We start from the raw sequence: 18,345 nt of genomic DNA, 5'->3' as shown, positions 1-18,345 counted from the left end.
AGGAAGAAGGGAAAGAAAAGAGGATGTCGCTTCGACCCGGCCGGGCGGAAGTGACGCACCGCGAGGGCGCCGAGCGCCCGGAAGTAAGAATAGCGTCTGTAGCAACACGAAGCGGCTGGGACCTCCGGGTGTACACCACTCTCCCCAGTCCCCGGCCCTCCGCGCTGTCGCTGGCGAGAGTGTCCCTGACTTTTTCGGCTTGTTGGCCTCTATTACTACGATCTAGTGTTTCTACTGAAAAAAAAAAAAAAAGTGCGTTGCTCTGTTGCCTCTTACTGGCACCGTCGAGACTCGTTCAGACTGCCGATTGGCTGACGGTCCCGTCAATCTCCCCGCGAAAGCATTAGCGTCAGGCACTTCAGGAAAATGTTACTTCGCGCCTATTAATGCAGAAGTAAACCGTTCTGTAGAAAATCCAAACTATTTGATGAGTTTCGGGGCTTGTAGTTTTTCTTACAGGGCATTATAGACAGCCCTCCCTACACATTAGAATTACTTGGGACTTTGGTCCCTCTAGGTTAGGGCCTGCATTGGGCAATTTTTAAAGCGTTCCTCTATCCCTCTTCCACCTCCATGATTCTGAGGTGCAACAGGGTTGACAGCTACTGCTTTTTTGCTTCTTTGGAACAAGTCATTGACCAGAGAAAAGATAAACACAAAACCAGTAAGTAGTTTCTGATCTCAACATTAGTCTAGTTTAAGCTAATTAGACATTGATTTTTTTTTATTCAATAACAAACTATTTCGCGTTCAATTAAACTAAATGCCTATCTTTTTAATGATGGAAAAGTAATCAATCTAACTTGTCAATAAAAAGCTGTATGCCTCACACAACTATGAACTACCCAATGACATCAGATAGGGGTCCAGAGATCAAGAACGATTACTGTATCTGTTGCATCCACACGACTCCTGAAACAGAATGCTACAGGCACCAGCGACATTCAGTTTATTGCAAGGAGAGGCAAGGCAAACCGATCGATCAGGACCAACACTCTTGACCAGAGTGCAGTCTCCAACAGCCAGGGTACATTGTTTTTATAGCCAACCACATCGTATTATTATCACCTGGTAACAGAACAAAGGAATAATTCCCAGGTGGAAACAGTTCAAACAGGCCCTAGCCCCAATCCAATCAAGTGCTAATCCATCCCTTGATAGGATAAGGCTGGTATTTCTTAACCTACAGTGTTAAAACAAAGATGTTATCTCTTAAGGCTACAGGTTAGCCCTACCCTTACGTTTCCCTTTTCTTGTCCGTGAATCAATCCCTTAATTCATCATTAGGAACTAAGCCAACATAGTTAGACCTAATCATAATTTTTATTTCACCAACTCACCTCTTGACATACCGTACTAACCAATTGATAGTGCATGGGCCGATAGTTAACCTGAGAAGTAACAATAGCAGTGACCCAGCTATGGTGGTGAGCAGCGATGTGAGCCAGGCAGACCAAGAGTGATACTAATTATTGCTGGCTTCCCTGGCATGTTCCCTGGCTCTAAGATTGTTCCTTACTAAACTCAGTGTCTCGAATTGCTCCGGAATTGTTGGCATGAGACACTATGCACCAACCCTGCCCTTGGAGGTCCCCCTAGGGTTAAAATTGGTCGTGAACCCCAAGGGTACAATGACATCATACATTCGGAGGCCCCAAGTGTGCCCAGTATCTCAGAATGATGAGAAAATAGATGAGCTGGTGTTGGGTTACATTTTCCTTGGCCCGCACATTGGGGGTTCGGGGTTCTAAGGAGAGTAATTAGGGTGTCAAGGTCCCGTCCTGTTAACCAGGGGGCTAGCATCTCACAACCCCATTTGGCACCGTGGTATTGACCCTCTCGTTCACATTTTTTCTATCTGCATCTTAGCCCAATTTCGCTCTAGTGCCCTATTTCCTCATCCACAATTGTTCTCCCCAATGTTCCTGAGAGCTCTTGCCCAGGTTTGCAGCCCCCATTCTTCTTCTACCAGGTCACACAGGTCGAACAAGAAACAAAGCATAGTACTCGAGGCTTTAGATGTTACCACCTTCCCTGTGACAGTGTCACAGGCATGGCCAATAAGACAAGGGGTGCAGTTCTGCACAGTCTCCCAAGTTTTTATACAAACCCAGACAATTATTCCTGCAGCAGTCTTATCTTTAAAGGATCCTCTGGGTGCTTTTTGACCTTCCATCACTGTTTGTTCTCTGGTCCCGTATCAGTCCTGGGTGTTTCCACCTCCTTGCAGTTTTTCTTAACCTGAAAGTGATGAATCCAGGTTCGGACCGTCTATCTTCACAGCCATTGGTGTAGTCAGGATCACGGTGTGTGGTCCTTTCCAGCGCGGCTCCAGGGTTTTAGGTTCGTGCCTCTTGACCCAAACTAAGTCTCCTGGTTGAAAAGGTGGGGAAGTACAGGAGGATGGGCAAAGGCTTCTTTCAAGGCCTTGGTTATTTCCTTTTGTACAAGATGCAGGGCCAGGAGTGAAGCCAACAAGTGGTCCTGTTCTAGCTGTTCCTTTATGTCATCCCCTAGCCTCAGCAAGATAGGTGGAGGTCTGCCAAATAAGATTTCGTAAGGGGACAATCCCTTGAGAAATGGAGTACTACGCGCTCACAAAAGGCAGAACATTTTGCCAATTTTCGCCAGTCTCAAGGGACAATTTGGTTAAGGTCTCCTTTAGAGTCTGATTCATCCTTTCGACTTGACCCAAGCTCTGGGGTCTATAACGCACAATGTAATTTCCAACTTATTCCCAATGCTCTGGCTAGACCCTGCGATACCTGTGCCCTGAAGGCCAGGCCATTGTCCAATCCTATGCTCAGAGGCAGCCTGAATCTAGGAATTAGTTCATTTAATAATTTTTTAACTGTCACCTGAGCCGTCTCTGATTTAGTGGAGAACGCCTCAACCCACCCAGAAAAGGTGTCCACAAAAACGAGCAGATATTTGTCTCTATATTTCCCTGGTTTGATTTCAGTAAAATCTACTTCCCAAAACCAGCCTGGCTCAGTTCCTCTATCTCTTTTAGCTTCTGAAACCTTATCTGCACCCTGATTTACTTGGGCGCAACTTACACATCTTTCAACCGTCTTCTCAATCTCTTTTCCCAGCCCTTGCACCCTGAACTTTTTCTGCACCAATTCTGCCATCTTTGTTTTTCCCAGATGAGTCTCTTGGTAGAGCAGACACACCATGCGTCGCCCAAGTACAACAGGTAAGATTATCTTACCTTCAGGATCCTGAACCCACTTTCGTCCCGGTATCATACTTCCTGAATGATCAGGAGTCTCGCAGGTTCCCAGATGGCTGTTAGAAGGTGTAGAATTTCGGCTTTATTTTTGATGTCCTTGCCCTCCACTGTGAGGAGGCCGCGCTCTTGATAGATGGACCGTGTACATGCACAGTTGCAAAGTCATTAACTGACTTGTTTTTACCCAAGTTTCAGGGCTTTAGTTAGCACGATGAGCCCTGCGAGCTGGGCTGAGGTTCCCAGGGGAAGGGTCTGTTGCCATAGAACCTCGCGGTCATGGTAACTGCAGCACCGGCTTGCCTTTGCCCTTGAAACCCAAAACTACTGCCGTCTGAAAACATGTTGATATCAGGATCCTGTAGGGGAACGTCCGTGAGATCGGAGCAGAGGGATGAAACTGTCGCTAAGGTCTCTGGGCAAGAATGTAGAGGGGGACCTAGTCCTTCGGGCAGCAAAGTAGCTGGGTTTAAGGCTGCGGGGGCACAAAAATGTATCCGGGACTGGTCAAGCAGCAATGCCTGATACTGGGTAATCCGAGCATTTGATAGCCACCGTTCTGGGGGAGCCCGCAGTAAGGCCTCCACTTCATGGGGCCCCGTAACAGACAACGTCTGTCCCAGGGTTAGTTTATCTGCATCTTTGACTAGTAGCACGGTGGCAGCAATCTGTCCAACGCACGTGGGCCACCCAGAGGCAACTGGGTCTAGCTTTTTGGATAAATAGGCCACTGGTCGGCGCCAAGGTCCCAGGCACTGAGTCAGAACTCCCTTGGCTACCCGCCCTTTCTTGGCTACAAACAAATGGAATGGCTTAGTGGGATCTGGCAAGGCCAAGGCCGGTGGGGTCATGAGAGCCTCTTGTAAAGCTTGGAAGGCTTTAGTTTGAGTCTCCCCCCATGTGAGGGGCTCCAGAGACCCCTTGAGAGTGGCATACAAAGGGGCTGCCAGTTCAGCAAAGCCAGGTATCCATAGTCTGCAGTAGCCTGCTGCCCCCAGGAACTCGCAAAATTGTTTACAAGTTTTAGTATGAGAAATAGAGTCACCAAGATCGCACTTACCTTTTTTTTTTTTTTTTTAACATTTATTTATTTTTGAGACAGAGAGAGACAGAGCATGAACGGGGGAGGGTCAGAGAGAGAGGGAGACACAGAATCTGAAACAGGCTCCAGGCTCTGAGCAGTCAGCACAGAGCCCGACGCGGGGCTCGAACCCACGGACAGGGAGATCGTGACCTGAGCCGAAGTCCGACGCTTAACCGACTGAGCCACCCAGGTGCCCCAGCACTTACCTTTTTAATGTTGTAACCTAAATGAGTGACCGCAGTGCGACAAATCTGCATTTTGGCTGATACTCAGTATCCCAGTTCTTGCAGAAGACTCAAGAGTTCTTTGGTGGCACTCAGGCATTCTGAATTAGAGGGAGCCACCAGCAAGATATCATCAACATACTGCAACAGAGTTACCTGCAGTTTGAAGATTCGAAATGGTTCTAAATCCTGGTGCAGGGCTTAAGAAGAGTAGGGGAGTTTTTGAATCCCTGGGGAAGTCGCCTCCAGGTGAGCTGTCCGGCTTTTCCCTCTTCAGGATTGGTCCATTCAAATGCAAACAGTGGCTGGCTCTGTGGGGCCAGCAGGATGGCAAAGAAGGAGTCTTTTAAGTCCAGGACTATATAATACACCTGAGAAGGGGGAAGCAGACGAAGGAGAGTATACGGGTTGGGTACAGTGGGATGAATATCCACTACTCTGGAATTTACTGCTCTCAGGTCATGGACTGGCCGAAAATCGGATGAGTTAGACAGGGAGAAGGAAGTATTCCATGGCGACTTGCATGGGGTCAGAATGCCTGAGTCGTGCAAACGCTTGATGTGAACAGCGATTCCCCGCCTAGCCTCCCGGGAGGTAGGATATTGTTTCAGTCTTACTGGAAGTGCGTTCGCCTTAAGTTCCACAATTATCGGGGCTTGATGAATCGCTAGTCCAGGCGAATTGATCTCGGCCCATACCTGGGGAAAGTCTGCCTGGAGACTTTTATGCAGGGGATCGACTGTGTGAACGTTTTCATTGGGCACCGGGGTAAATAGGCCCTCTTCCCCAAGCGGCACAGCCACCATTACTATTGTTGGGCCATCCTGGCCAACTTTAACATGCATACCCCCTTCAGTGAATCTCAAAGAAGCAGTTAGTTTATATAATAGGTCTCTACCCAGTAATCCAGGGTAGGGGCACTCAGGCATGATTGGGAAAGAATGTGTAACAGTTTTACTGCCTAAATCTACTTGTCCTTCAGTGGTCCATTTACAAGTTTGGTACCCAGTCGCTCCTTGCACTAGGATTGCTCCTCGCCTGGTGGGGCCAGGATCTTGTTTTAGAAGGGAAAAGTTTGCCCCTGTGTCCACCAAGAAGGTCTTAGGCTGGTCCCCTATATTAACAATAACCAACGGCTCAGAAGGGGCCACCGAGCCACAGCCCCAGTCGGAATCAGCTTCCATTACAGACACCTGGGGTGGCTGAGTTTTACGCTGGGCTATTGGGGCAATCCTTTTTCCAGTGTCCCTCTTGCTTGCAATATGCACATCAGTTTCTTCCTAGTGGCACTCTAACCCTGTGTCTTTTTTCTTTTTCCCAGACCAGAATTCTTTGGGTGTTTGGGGTCCCCTTCCCTCACGGGCATCCAGGATGGCCGCTACCACCCTAGTCAATTTTTTTGTCTGTCTCTCTTCCCGAGAATCCCTATTGTTAAAAACTTTTTGGGCTATTTCAACTAACTCAGATAAATTTTTCCCTTCAAACCCATCTAATCTTTGCAATTTCTTCCGAATGTCTGGGGCTGCCTGTGAGACAAAGGCCAGGTTTAATGCCCTTCTATTTTCAGGTGCCTCAGGGTCAATAGGGGTAAAGGTACGGTACACTTCCATGAGCCTTTCTAAGAAGGCTGAGGGGCTCTCCTCGGTCCCTTGAACTACTTCAGTTACCTTAGACTTGTTTGTGGGCCGGTGGGCGGCCGCTCGGAGACCTCCCAGTAGAGTCTGGCGAAATAGGGTCAATGATCGCCTACCGTGAGGAGTGTTTGGATCCCAATCTTCAGGGTGTGAGAAAAAAAGACTTCCTTGAGTAAGGCGGGATCCTCGGTGGGATGCCCGTTTGGCCCCATCACCAATTTCCAGGCCTCACGACGGATCTTATCCCATTCCTCGGTAGTGAAGAGAGCCTGCAAGAGCTGGCAGTCATCCCAAGTTGGCTGATGGGTCACAAATATAGTTTCAAGGAGAGAAATTAATGCTTGGGGTTTTTCTGAGAACGGGGGGGGGGGGGGGTTGAAGCTTCCAGTTATAAAGGCCGCTAGTAGAAAAGGATACATAAATCATAAAGGGTCGGACATCACCCTGCAGGGGTGGCCCTGGCCGAAGGAGTAAGGTAGCAGGAGGGGGATGGAAGGAGGTTCCTGACTGGGTGTGAGACAGGCTCAGGGGAGTGTCCCGACTCGGGCTTGCCTCGTATTCTCTGGGCAAGAACTATAGGGCCATTTACAAATTTCTTCTTCTTCCTCCGGTGCAGATGGTAAAGGGGGCGGCCGCTTGGTCCCGTCAATATTCTTACCAGGTGGACGGCCTTTAAGCGGCAAAACCTGTGCTTTAGGGAGGTGAGGGGGAAGGAAAGGTTTTAGCCAATCTGGAGGGTTTTCGGTGAGGGTTCTCCATGCCTCAATGTATGGGATTTGATCTTTGTACCTAGAATAGACAATAGCATGAACCTTATGTACCAGAGTAAGGTCAAAGGACCCCTAAGGAGGCCATTTAACCTGAAAGCTGGTCCATTCCACCTCGCAGAGAGCTCGAAAGACTGGCTTCTTGACATGGAAGCTGAGAATTGAGGCAGCTCTCTATAGTCCTGGAAATGGGCTAGTATGAGACTCTGAGAGGTGGGGGTACTCTGATTTTGACCCATGACAAAGATAGGCAGAACCAAGAAGGATGCCCAGACAATCAACAGAAAGAAAACAATTAGGCAAAACTAAGTAGGATGCACAACCAACAGAAAGAAAACAATTAGGCAAAACCAAGTAGGATGCACAACCAACAGAAAGAAAACAATTAGGCAAAACCAAGTAGGATGCACAATCAACAGAAAGAAAATAATTAAGACATGAACAGAACACATGTTCAAGATCTCGAGGCCAGTGGGCCGCGGCAGCCACATAAAAATAGGATCTTTTCTAACAAAAACCAAGCCAAATGGGATCCACCGGCATCCCTGTAGGAACCCTGACTCTGGGTCTATAGCCGTGTCCAGCAGACCCTTCTTGAGTCATTCAAATGGCACGCCCCAATCCTTACCTCTCCCAATCCCGAGCCTCCTTCCAGGGGTCAGTGGAGCAATCCGAGGAAAGGGCCCTCTTTCAGACCTTTAACTTTCCTGGCCAATGCGCCAAATGTTGTATCCACAGGACTCCTGAAACAGCATGCTACGGGCACCAGTGACAGTCACAACAAAGTTTATTGCAATGAGAGGCAAGGCAAACCAGAGCGACACTCTTGACCAGAGTGCGGTCTCGAACAGCCGGGGGTGGGGGGGGGGGGGGGGGGTGGTACAGCGTTTTTATAGGCGACCACATCGTATTATTATCACCTGGGAACAGAACAAAGAAATAGTTCCCAGGTGGAAACAGTTCAAACAGGCCCTTGCCCCAATCCAATCAAGCGCTAATCCATCCCTTGATTGATAGGATAAGGCTGTTATCTCTTAACCTATAGTGTTAAAACAAAGATGTTATCTCTTAAAGCTACAGGTTAGCCCTATCCTTACAGTATCTTTAAAAAAATAAGGAAGGAAGGAAGGAAGGGAAAAAGACCCAGTGGAATTTAGGCAGCTTTGAAAAAAGGGTCAAACCTAGTCCATGCTGGGTTTCTAGTAGTATGAAGACTTTAGTCCCTGTACCCATGGGGTCTTACCTGTGCATGAAGTGAGAAAGTAAACAAGCGTTTGCGGTTCAGGTTATTAGAATAGTTTGCCTGGTCAGGAAAGGAGTAACTGGCTCCAATAGAATTCAGATTTTACTAGGTGAAGCAGAAGCCTAAGGACTGTGTTTGGGGGCCTGAGATAAGGAAACTGAAGGACTCCATAAAAATCTGCTTTTTGCTTATTTTCTGCTTCTATTCTTGTTAGGACCTGCATCCCATCCCATTTTACATATGCTTTGTAATGCAAATAGCATATGTACTCCTTGGAAGGGACTAGGAGTTAAGCATTTCTCTAGTATAGATAACTACTAAGGAAGGACCAAGTGAGAATGACTGGGAGAGGCTATGATATACGTATTCCAGACCACTAGAGCTAAACATCTCAACACCAAGACCCCCTAGCTCCAAGGAATAACACCTGGGACCTTGTCTTGTTCTAACCAGTTCCTGGATGCCTGAGAGTGTAGCAAGATTCTCGCACAGGGAGACAGGACACAGGCTTTTCTGTTCGGGAAGCAACTTTGTCATGCCAGCATGAGCTCAGTGGGTTCTTACCTGAAAAACTGAGCCCCAAGCGCAGCGGGGTATAGCCTTTTATGCAATTTCTACTTGTCTCCCATATGGGGTGACATATAGTCTGATAGGACACAGTCCAAGTTACAGAGTCATGTCACAGCTATGTACATGTGTATAGGAGTTGATCGGGCCACGTTGCCTTACTTTGTTCTGAGGAGGCCTCCACCACATCCCTTAGGGAGGGGCTCTACCACAAGAGGACACATACACCAGATCATAAATAATCCCCAGTAAAACCCCCAGACCCCAAACAAAGACAAGATTCATACTCCTTTCCTTTCTGAGTTTGCTGGTATCTCCTATGCAGATACTCCATCTGTTTCTGCTCTCTTTATATCCTCATAAACTCTGCTCTCACCCCCTGCTAGCTCAGAGTTTGATTTCCATCCTTCGAGAAGCCAAGGATCCTCTTGGCTGGTCCTACTGGCATCAGACCCACCTGCTGAAATGTATTGTGTGAGATAATGACACTGATTCTCCCATCTCCCTCCTTTGGCTGCTCTTCTATTGGCAAGCCTTGCATTCAGAGAACCACTAAATGACAAGCAGTGGTTCTTCTAGCCTAAAGCTTGTAAACTAGAGTTTCACAGGCTGTATTTAGTCAACAGATAAGCTTTGTTTGTTTTGGGCAGTATTGGCTGTCCTTTGTGGTTAAAAACAAAATCCAACATTTAAAATAGGATATTTGACATAAAAATGCAGATTATCAACTTCTCTTGAAAATGTTGAAACTCTAGCATCTTCATATTCTTATACTCTGTGGTCACGTTGACTAGGGCTGAGTTGTGCTTCCTCTTTTAGTTCTGTTTACTGTAATCCCCACTAATACCAGTTCCCTCACACTAATTGAGTTTCGTTTGGGTGTCGTCACCTGTGTGTCGTACTACGACAAATCAATCGCTGATTGTAAATGAACATTGTTGGTTGCCTACCCAGAATCCATCTCCCCCCTCACTTTCCTAACAACACAAGCAGGATTTTATTCAAGTATCCATTTAGCCCCCTTTATTCCCTATGTTTTAGAGAAAGCTAACTTCACTTTCATCTCCAAAGATTGTCTTAATATAAATAGTCTCATTCCCCATGCAAAGTCCTAGTCTTTTTTCTTAATTAAAAAAAATTTTTTTAATGCTTATTTATTTTTGAGACAGAGAGAGACAGAGCATGAATGGGGGGAGGGTCAGAGAGAGAGGGAGACACGGAATCAGAAGCAGGCTCCAGGCTCTGAGCTGTCAGCACAGAGCCCGATGCGGGGCTCGAACTCGTGAACCACGAGATCATGACCTGAGCCAAAGTTGGACACTTAACCGACTGAGCCACCCAGGCACCCCAACAAAGTCCTAGTCTTAACAGTGGACAGTTTAATCAGGGTTAATTGCTTAGACTACTACAACCAAAGCAGTTTATTTCTGAATTTTTTTGTGTGAGAACTGAAACTGCTGGAGCCTTCTTGCCAACAAGCTTAATAATGAAGCCAACACAGAGGTGGGAAGATCTAAGAGAATCTCAGGGAAATGGTGAGGACACTCCTCACTTCAACGCACACTTTGGAGAAAAACTGAGAAGAGGGCACATCTTTGTAGAACCTTTCAATTCTAATCGTGTAGATAACCATATCCTCCAGCTACTGGTAAACTCCATTTTTTCTGAAAGTCCCAGTCAGCCATATGACACCTTGAGAATAAGACTTTTTACTTTACATCTGAAGTAGGTGTCCTGATTCAAACAGGTAGCCTCACCATAAAGAATTGGGGATACGCAATAGATAAAGTGGAGGATGGCAGAGACCTCTCTCAAAGAACATATTCCCTATTTATAACCAGCAACCTCCTGATCAACATCTTAATCGAGAGGGAAAAGAATAGTCCTAGAAGAATAAGTTTGGCCCTCATGAACAGTAGACCAGCATTTGCTATCCTGTCCTATGGCCTGTCTTTGTTAACTACACAATTCTGCCACGAGGTGGCAGCAGGTGACATGCTTTCATCCCCAGTTTCTCTCCTAAAGCTTCACTGCTGAGTACCCTACTGTATTACTCTTTGGTCACATCTTCAATTTCACTCTCAGAAACCTGGCCAACTACTTACGGTGAGCTTAATGCTCTCCTAAAGGACAAAATTAAGATGCTTAGGATTTTTTAGTTACCATTTGTCTATGCTCCCTGCAAATGCTCCGCTAGAAGATTATTATTTTATCTCTATGCATTCAAATATTCCATGAACTCTAGATTGGGCTATTTGTGTGCTAAACATAATTCCTTTACTTATCCTTACTTTTAGTCAAGTATTTTACCTAGTGTGACATCACTTGTCAACTATAAGCATATAGGTTCCATGGCCCCTGCTCTAGGCTTAGTGAATCAGAATCTCCAGAGGAAAATTCTCTGGAAATGCAAGTTCTTACTTTTGTTAACTATGCCCCCCTTAGGGACACATTTGAGAACACTGCCCCGAGTGAGGCTATCCAGCCCTGTCTGACTGAGAGTGTTCTGCAGAAAAGAGTTCCTTCCTCTTGTCCTCAGCTTTCCCCTCCCTCATAGACATCCAGCATTGCCACGTCTTTCTTCTTCCCCACACTTCTGTCTTCTCCCCAGATCTCCGAGCCTACTATGTTATGCCCTCTTTGTATGATTTCTGCAGATCATGCTTGTGGCTTTAGTCCAGGGAGCCAGCAAGCTTGAGAGCTGATATAGTCACAAATTGTCAGAGAAGCCACCCTTCACTTTATACTCTCCTAAAAAGCTACGTTGTGTCTGTTATAGTCACATAATTGGTCTTCTACGTTTCTATGCCATGTGACATTCTATGTTTACATTACTAATATTTTTATAATTTTGATCTCTATTATGTCGACAGCACACCACAGCATCCACTGGATGACCAAAGGATAGGGATAAGCAGTGCTGGAGGTCCAAAACTATGACTTCAAAGAATGTCACTTTGGAGTCTTGCTAAGAGACACAGAGGTCTGGGCTCCCACCTGCCTCTTGCAAATGGATGTGGAGTCTTGCTGAAAGGTGGTCCTATTCCCAGCACACAGGCACTCCCTTGATCCCTCAGATGGTGATTCGTTAAGAGATTATTGTATTTTACTCCAAAGTTATGGGCTGTTTTTACCCTTGCAGAGGGGAGGATGGAAGAAGTGTCCATTACCCAACACTTTCTTTTTTTTTTTTCTTTTTAATTTATTTTGAGAGCACGAGAAAGAGAGCACAAGCAGGGAAGGTACAGAGAGAGAGGGAGAGAGAGAATCCCAAACAGGATTCTAGGCAGCACAGAGCCCAACAAGAAGCTCAATCCCACGAACCGTGAGATCATGACCTGAACTGAAATCAAGATTCAGACGCTCAACGGACTGAGCCACTCAGGCTCCCCTTTTAGTTACTTATTTATTTTTATTACCGACAGTTTTCAACAACCCAGTGCTATGGACTGAATTGTGTCCCCCCAGAACTCATGTGATCCCCAACCCAATGTTGTTGCAGGATTTTTTACCACCATACCCAGGATTCATTGCTCCCACTTCGAAGAATGAAGTAGTAGACACAAAATGAGCAGCAGGCAAAAGTTTATTAGCATACCTCTCTTTTCTATTGTCCTTTCTTATTTCTTTCTGGAAAAACTTCAATCTGCTGTTCCTCAGCTTTATCCATTCTATTTCACCTATTTTTCATACCTAATATTTCTCCTTAATTCCATTTTTGTTTACATTTTCTTCTTCTTTGATATTAACATCTTATCTCTTTTAGTATGTTTACTAAAAGTAGTATGTTTACTACTTTAAAATTGCTGGTCTATTTGCTCTGTTACCTTGCGATGGAATTTATAATCCAGCATATTCCTTGTGGTTTCTTTTGGTTGTTTTTTTTTTTTTTTTGATGTTTAATTTAATTTTTAGAGAGAGTGAGCAAGTAGAAGAGGAATAGACAGGATCAGAGGATCTGCGCTGACAGCAGAGAGCCCAATGTGGGGCTTGAACTCACAAACTGTGAGATCATGACCTGAGCTGAAGTCAGAAACTTAACCAACTGAGCCACCCAGAAGCCCGTGTCTTTCTTTTGAAATAGTTATTCTTCTGGGGCGCCTGGGTGGCTCAGTTGGCTAAGCTTCCGACTTCAGCTCAGGTCATGATCTCACAGTTCATGGGTTCAACCCCGCACCAGGGCTCGGATTCTGTGTCTCCCTCTCTCTCTGCCCCATCCCCACTCATGCTCTATCTCTCTCTGTCTTAAAAAGAAATAAAACATTAAAAAAAAATTGAAATAGTTATTCTTCTCCAATCTCATGTTATTTTGGCCTGTGGGCTTATTTTCCCCTGTGTATGTATCAGGCAACATACCAGGGAGAAGGACAGTCCTCATGTCAGCTCCTGGTTACAGTGAAATGAGTGGAGAGCCCTGGCACCAAATACATCTGAGCTAATCACATTCCCTTTTCAAAATAATTTCTCAGGTCAAAGCTCCAACTTTTCCTCCCAGGGTGAAAAGCATTTGGGAGAGATACTTTTCAAAACTGTTGCTCACTGGTCCTGGAGTTTGGAAGGGGAAGGGTGGGAAAGTAATTGCTCAGAGGGAGTCAATCCCATCTATTTCCTCCTCACACACAGAAGACTCTGGCCCCACTGTGTAATCTTGACATCTGGGCCAGAGCCCCGAGTCCCCGCAGGGAGAGGTACAGGCCAGCTGTGGGGCTAGTTCAGTGTCTTGTCAGGAACCACAGCAGAACCTATAGCCAGCCCATCTCCACTGTCCCCTGCCTCCAGCTGCTTTCCATTCTCCAACATTCAGTTGGTCTTACCTCCTCACCCACTCATCCCTTATACCGACTTTGCCTTTATTCTATTTGCTCTTTAACTTGCTCCAGTCTGGCTTCTACCCCCAACACTCTACTGAGAGACTGCTGTATTCAGCATCATAGTAGACTCCAGCCTTTTTGCTAATCCATGTTGTGTCCTCATCTTTAACACATTGACACAATTAATTAATCCCTCCTTGAAGAACCTTCTCTTGGTTTCAATGATGCCATCACGGCATCCAACTTTTCTTCCTGCCTCACAGACTCTTCTTCTCAGGCTCATTTGATTGCTTCCTATACTACCACCTAACAGCTGTCAGATGGCCCTGAGCACTCAGCTGGCCATAGAAGGTAGATAGTGAAGGGGAGCCTGCCAGTAATTTTCATTCAATTTATAGCGATTAGAGTGATCTTTTAAAAGCACATTTTTTAAAATATGAAATGTATTGTCAAATTGGTTTCCATACAACACCCAGTGCTCATCCCAACAGGTGCCCTCCTCCATACGCATCACCCACCCTCCCCCTAAAAGCACAAATTGAATAATGCTATCTCCTGGCTTCCCATTGCACTTGGGAGTAAAATCGAATCATGTGGTTATGGCTTATAAGATTTGCATGGCCTGCTTACTCTCCCCACATACTCATTAAGCTCCGACTCTATCCAGGCTCAGAGCTTTCTATTTTATTTTATTTTTTAAGTTTACTTATTTATTTTGAGAGAGAGAGAGAAAACACAAGTAGGGGAGGGGCAGAGGGAGAGGAAGAGAGAGAATCCCAAGCAGGCTCCTTGCTGTCAGTTATTTACCTCTCCTGGGATCATGACTTCAGCCAAAATCAAGAGTCAGACTTTTAACTGACTGAGCCACCCAAGGGGCCCCAGACCTTTCTATTTTAATTACTGCTATCTCTCTGGAACTTATGGTGGTGCCTGACAAATAGTAGATATTTGTAGTAAGCTGAATAATGGCCCCCAAAGATATCCACATTCTAATACCTGGAACCTGTAACTATGTTACTTTATATGGCAAAGAGACTTTGCAGATGTAATTAACTTAAGGACCTTGAGATGAGGAGATAAGAATGTTTCTGTGCCCCCAAAATTCATATGTTGAAACCCTAATGCCCCAAAGTCATGGTATTAGGAGGTGAGGCCTTTGGGAGGTGATTAGGTCATGAGGGCAGAGGGATTAGTGTCCTTACAAAAGAGACTCCAGAGAGCTGGCTTGCCCTTCTGCCATCTGAAGTTACAGTAAGAAGATGGCTATCAATGAGGAAGCTGGTCCTCACGAGACACCAAATTTGCCAACACCATGATCTTGGACTTCCCAGACTCCAGAACAGTGAGGAATGTGTTTGTTATTCCTAAACCACCAGTCTATGACAGTTTGTTACAGCAGCCCCAATGGACTAAAACAGGGAGAGTATCCTGGAATACCCTGGTGAGCTCTGAATGTAAGCACAAGGGCTCTTAATAAGAGGGAGGCAGGAAGATTAAAGGAGGAAGAAAATGATGTGCTGATGGAAGAAGGGAAGAAAAGGCGATGTGATACATGGCCATGAGCCAAGAATGTGGGCAGCCTGTAGAATCTGGAAAAGATCAGGAAGCAGATTCTTCCCTGAAGCCTCCAGAAAGAACCAGCTCTGCTGACATCTTGATTTTGGTCCAGAAGACAGACTTCTGACCTTCAGAATTGTAAGAGATTACATTTGTGTTTGTTTCAGATTTGTGGTAATGTGTTACAATAGCAATAGGAAACTAACATAGTGCAGAAAGAATGGGTCGGAGGGTTGAATGAATTTAAAATATCATTGCTTTAGGGGCACCTGGGTGGCTCAGTCAGTTGAGTGTCCGACTTCAGCTCAGGTCATGATCTCACAGCTTGTGAGTTCGAGCCCTGCATCGGGCTCTGTGCTGACAGCTCAGAGCCTGGAGCCTGCTTCAGATTCTGTCTCCCTCTCTCTCTCTGCCCTCCTCTGCTCATGCTCTCTCTCTGTCTCAAAAATAAATAAACATTAAAATATCATTGCTTTATATGTATGTCCAAATACGGTATCTCTGAGCCACCCCTCCCCAACGCAGAAACAGTCTCAGTCTGAGTGTCCTCTGGTTATTTTGGGGAATGAGTTCCCAACTACGGTTGTTCCTATGCCCCCTTAGTGAAAAGCGATGGGGAAAATGATGGAGACCTGACTTCACTACAGTCTGTTCTATTTCTGACTCTGATCAGAGTGTCTCTTCCCAGGTTAGTGGGTAGGATGAGACACATGTCATCCTGTTCCCTTTTGTTTTCCCTTGTCTTTGTTCACCCTGCCTCCGACCCAAATGTTCTCCTCTAGTTCCAAAATAAAAGCCTCAGCATTGCAATGATGCAAATACACGATGGTGGAAAATTGCAGTGAGGTCACTGCTGGCTTCAAACAGTCAAAAACGTCCTGTTACACACACACACACACACACACACACACACACACTCCCCACAGATTGAGAGAGAGAGAAAGAGATGGGAACACATAAAGATATTCATAACTGTTTAATTTGGCTTAGACTTTTTACTTTCAGTAAATTTTGATTTTCTTTTTACTTGACTGTACTTGTAAATTTTTCACAATGAGCATAAATTATTTGTAAAATAAGTAAACTTTGGGGTGCGTGGGTGGCTCAGTTGATTAAGTGTCAGACTTTGGCTCAGGTCATGATCTCATGGTTCGTGAGTTTGAGCTCGCATCAGGCTCTGTGCTGACAGCTCAGAGCCTGGAGCCTGCTTCGGATTCTGTGTCTCCCTCTCTCTCTGCCCCTCCCCGGCTCACGCTCCCTCTCAAAAATAAATAAACATTTAAAAAACAAAATAAAATAAGTCAACTTTATAACAGAAAACATATCAATTAGGTACAAGCTATTTTTAGAACCATGGTGGGGTTGCTACCAAGCCAAGAGTTTGACAAAAATATGAGAGGAATATAAATTGTCAGCACTGCCGCAGAGTCTTAATACAATCAGGTGATGGAAGTTAGTAATGCAAATTAGGCAACGAAAATTGTTTCTAAGAGGCGTGGACCAGCAAATCCCCAGTACACAGAGTGGCATCATGACTGTAACAGACTGCTTAGCATATACGTAAGTGACGTGGATCCTCATGGAAGCACCTCCGAGTCCTCAAACCCTGATGTGCATCTGATTCCTAGTCCCGAATTTTTGACCCAGTATCTTCCGCTTCCCTGAGAAGCTAAAACAACCCTCCTCAGTTAGATGAGTGGCTTTTTAGTCCTGGGAAGATTTATAATTAACTACAGAGAAAATGAATTAAATTAAACACATAGTATTAATACTTTCATTTAACTCAGGAGAATCTGTGTGTGTCTACAATGTTTAAGAGAATCTGGCAGTCAGTCATCATTGTAAGTTGAAAGACATAGAAGAATTTGATTCAATGTAGAAACTTCATTGAATGTTACAAGACTTTAGAGGCATTCTATACAGGAAGGTATTAGATGTTCAAAAGTTGTTTAAATACTTTGTAAGCTTTTTGCTTATGAAAGTGTTGTGTTTACTGTCAGGTAACTAAAACATGTAAGAAAATCAAACATATTTAAATGTACAAATGTAATTTAAAATCAACTAATTAAAAAGAAAAATTGCTTATTTACATATAAAACTATCAGATGTATAAACAGAACAGATTTATAAATTAAATTTACAGAGTTAAAAAAAGATAGGTTTTAAGAATTTCCACATTAATATATTCACCTTATTTTCAATCCATGTAACTGCAGGTATTCCTTAATAGGCAGAAAAGCCCCCCCCCCAACATTAAAAAAACACAAACTCTCATTATCATAACTAAATTCTTATAGCAACAATAGAAGAAAATGAAATCTCAGGTTTCAAAAAAGTGGTGTCATGTATATTATATTTAAATCGGAAATTTTAAAAAATGTATGCCAATCACATAAAAACTTAGTTTGACATCCCTCTAGAATTTTTTTTTTTTTTTTTTAGTTTATTTTGAGAAAGAGAGAGCACACACACAAGTGAGCAGGGTAGGGGCTGAAAGAGGGAGAGAGAGAGAATTCCATGCAGGCTTCACACAGTCAGCACAGAGTCTGATGTGGGGCTCAAACTCACGAATCCAAGATCATGACCTGATCTGAAATCAAGGGCTGGACACCCAACCAACTGAGCCACTCAGGCGCCCTGACATCCCTCTAGAAATTTGAATAAATTATCACTCACGAACTCTGGGTCTAAAATAAACTGGACATCAGACAGTAAAAATAAGCACAGTTTAAAATCAGACTCATGGCAAAAATACCATACTGTAGTTCTTTAATCAACTATTGCTTGTAGATACCAAGGATCAACTATAGTCCCCACCTGATCAAGGCTACCTCAAAGGATAATACACACAGGTAGTATCCAAACCTACTTACAATCGGTTCCTTCATTTCCTCATTCATTCATTCCAAAAACACCCATTATAAGTAACTGGTGTATGACAAGACTGCTCTAGGTCCACAGGGAACTCATTTTCCAGACAGGTAATCCTCCCCAGGGCAGGAGCTATTGTCCGAGGCTAGGTCATAAATGGCTTTAACTGTCATGAAAATGAGCTTGAACTTTCAGTCTGGTGGAGTGTGTTAAACTGGAGAGAAACCTGATCTGGTTAATGTTTTTAGAAAATTCACTGGGTTAGCCCTCTGGAGATTTGTTTAGAGTCCAAAGATTACAAAGCCTAAGATTGAATAGGAGACTATTATCAGGTGAGAGATGCTGACTTTTATCT

General features: G+C 44.7%; 1 long non-coding RNA gene across 1 annotated transcript; it reads right to left on the bottom strand.

Moving 5' to 3' along the window:
- Positions 1-2,106: 2,106 nt before the first annotated feature.
- Positions 2,107-7,721, bottom strand: LOC128778621 (uncharacterized). The gene is made up of 3 exons (XR_008424284.1): positions 6,291-7,721; positions 4,523-4,641; positions 2,107-3,591 (listed from the first exon to the last, which is right to left on the bottom strand). It is a non-coding gene; the product is annotated as an uncharacterized LOC128778621 (long non-coding RNA).
- Positions 7,722-18,345: the final 10,624 nt, after the last annotated feature.

The sequence above is a fragment of the Panthera pardus genome, unplaced genomic scaffold, assembly GCF_024362965.1.
Source record: "Panthera pardus isolate Hobbes unplaced genomic scaffold, ASM2436296v1 HiC_scaffold_20, whole genome shotgun sequence".
In the NCBI taxonomy this organism is placed as follows: Eukaryota; Metazoa; Chordata; class Mammalia; order Carnivora; family Felidae; genus Panthera; species Panthera pardus.
This window is presented reverse-complemented; position numbering and strand designations above follow the sequence as displayed.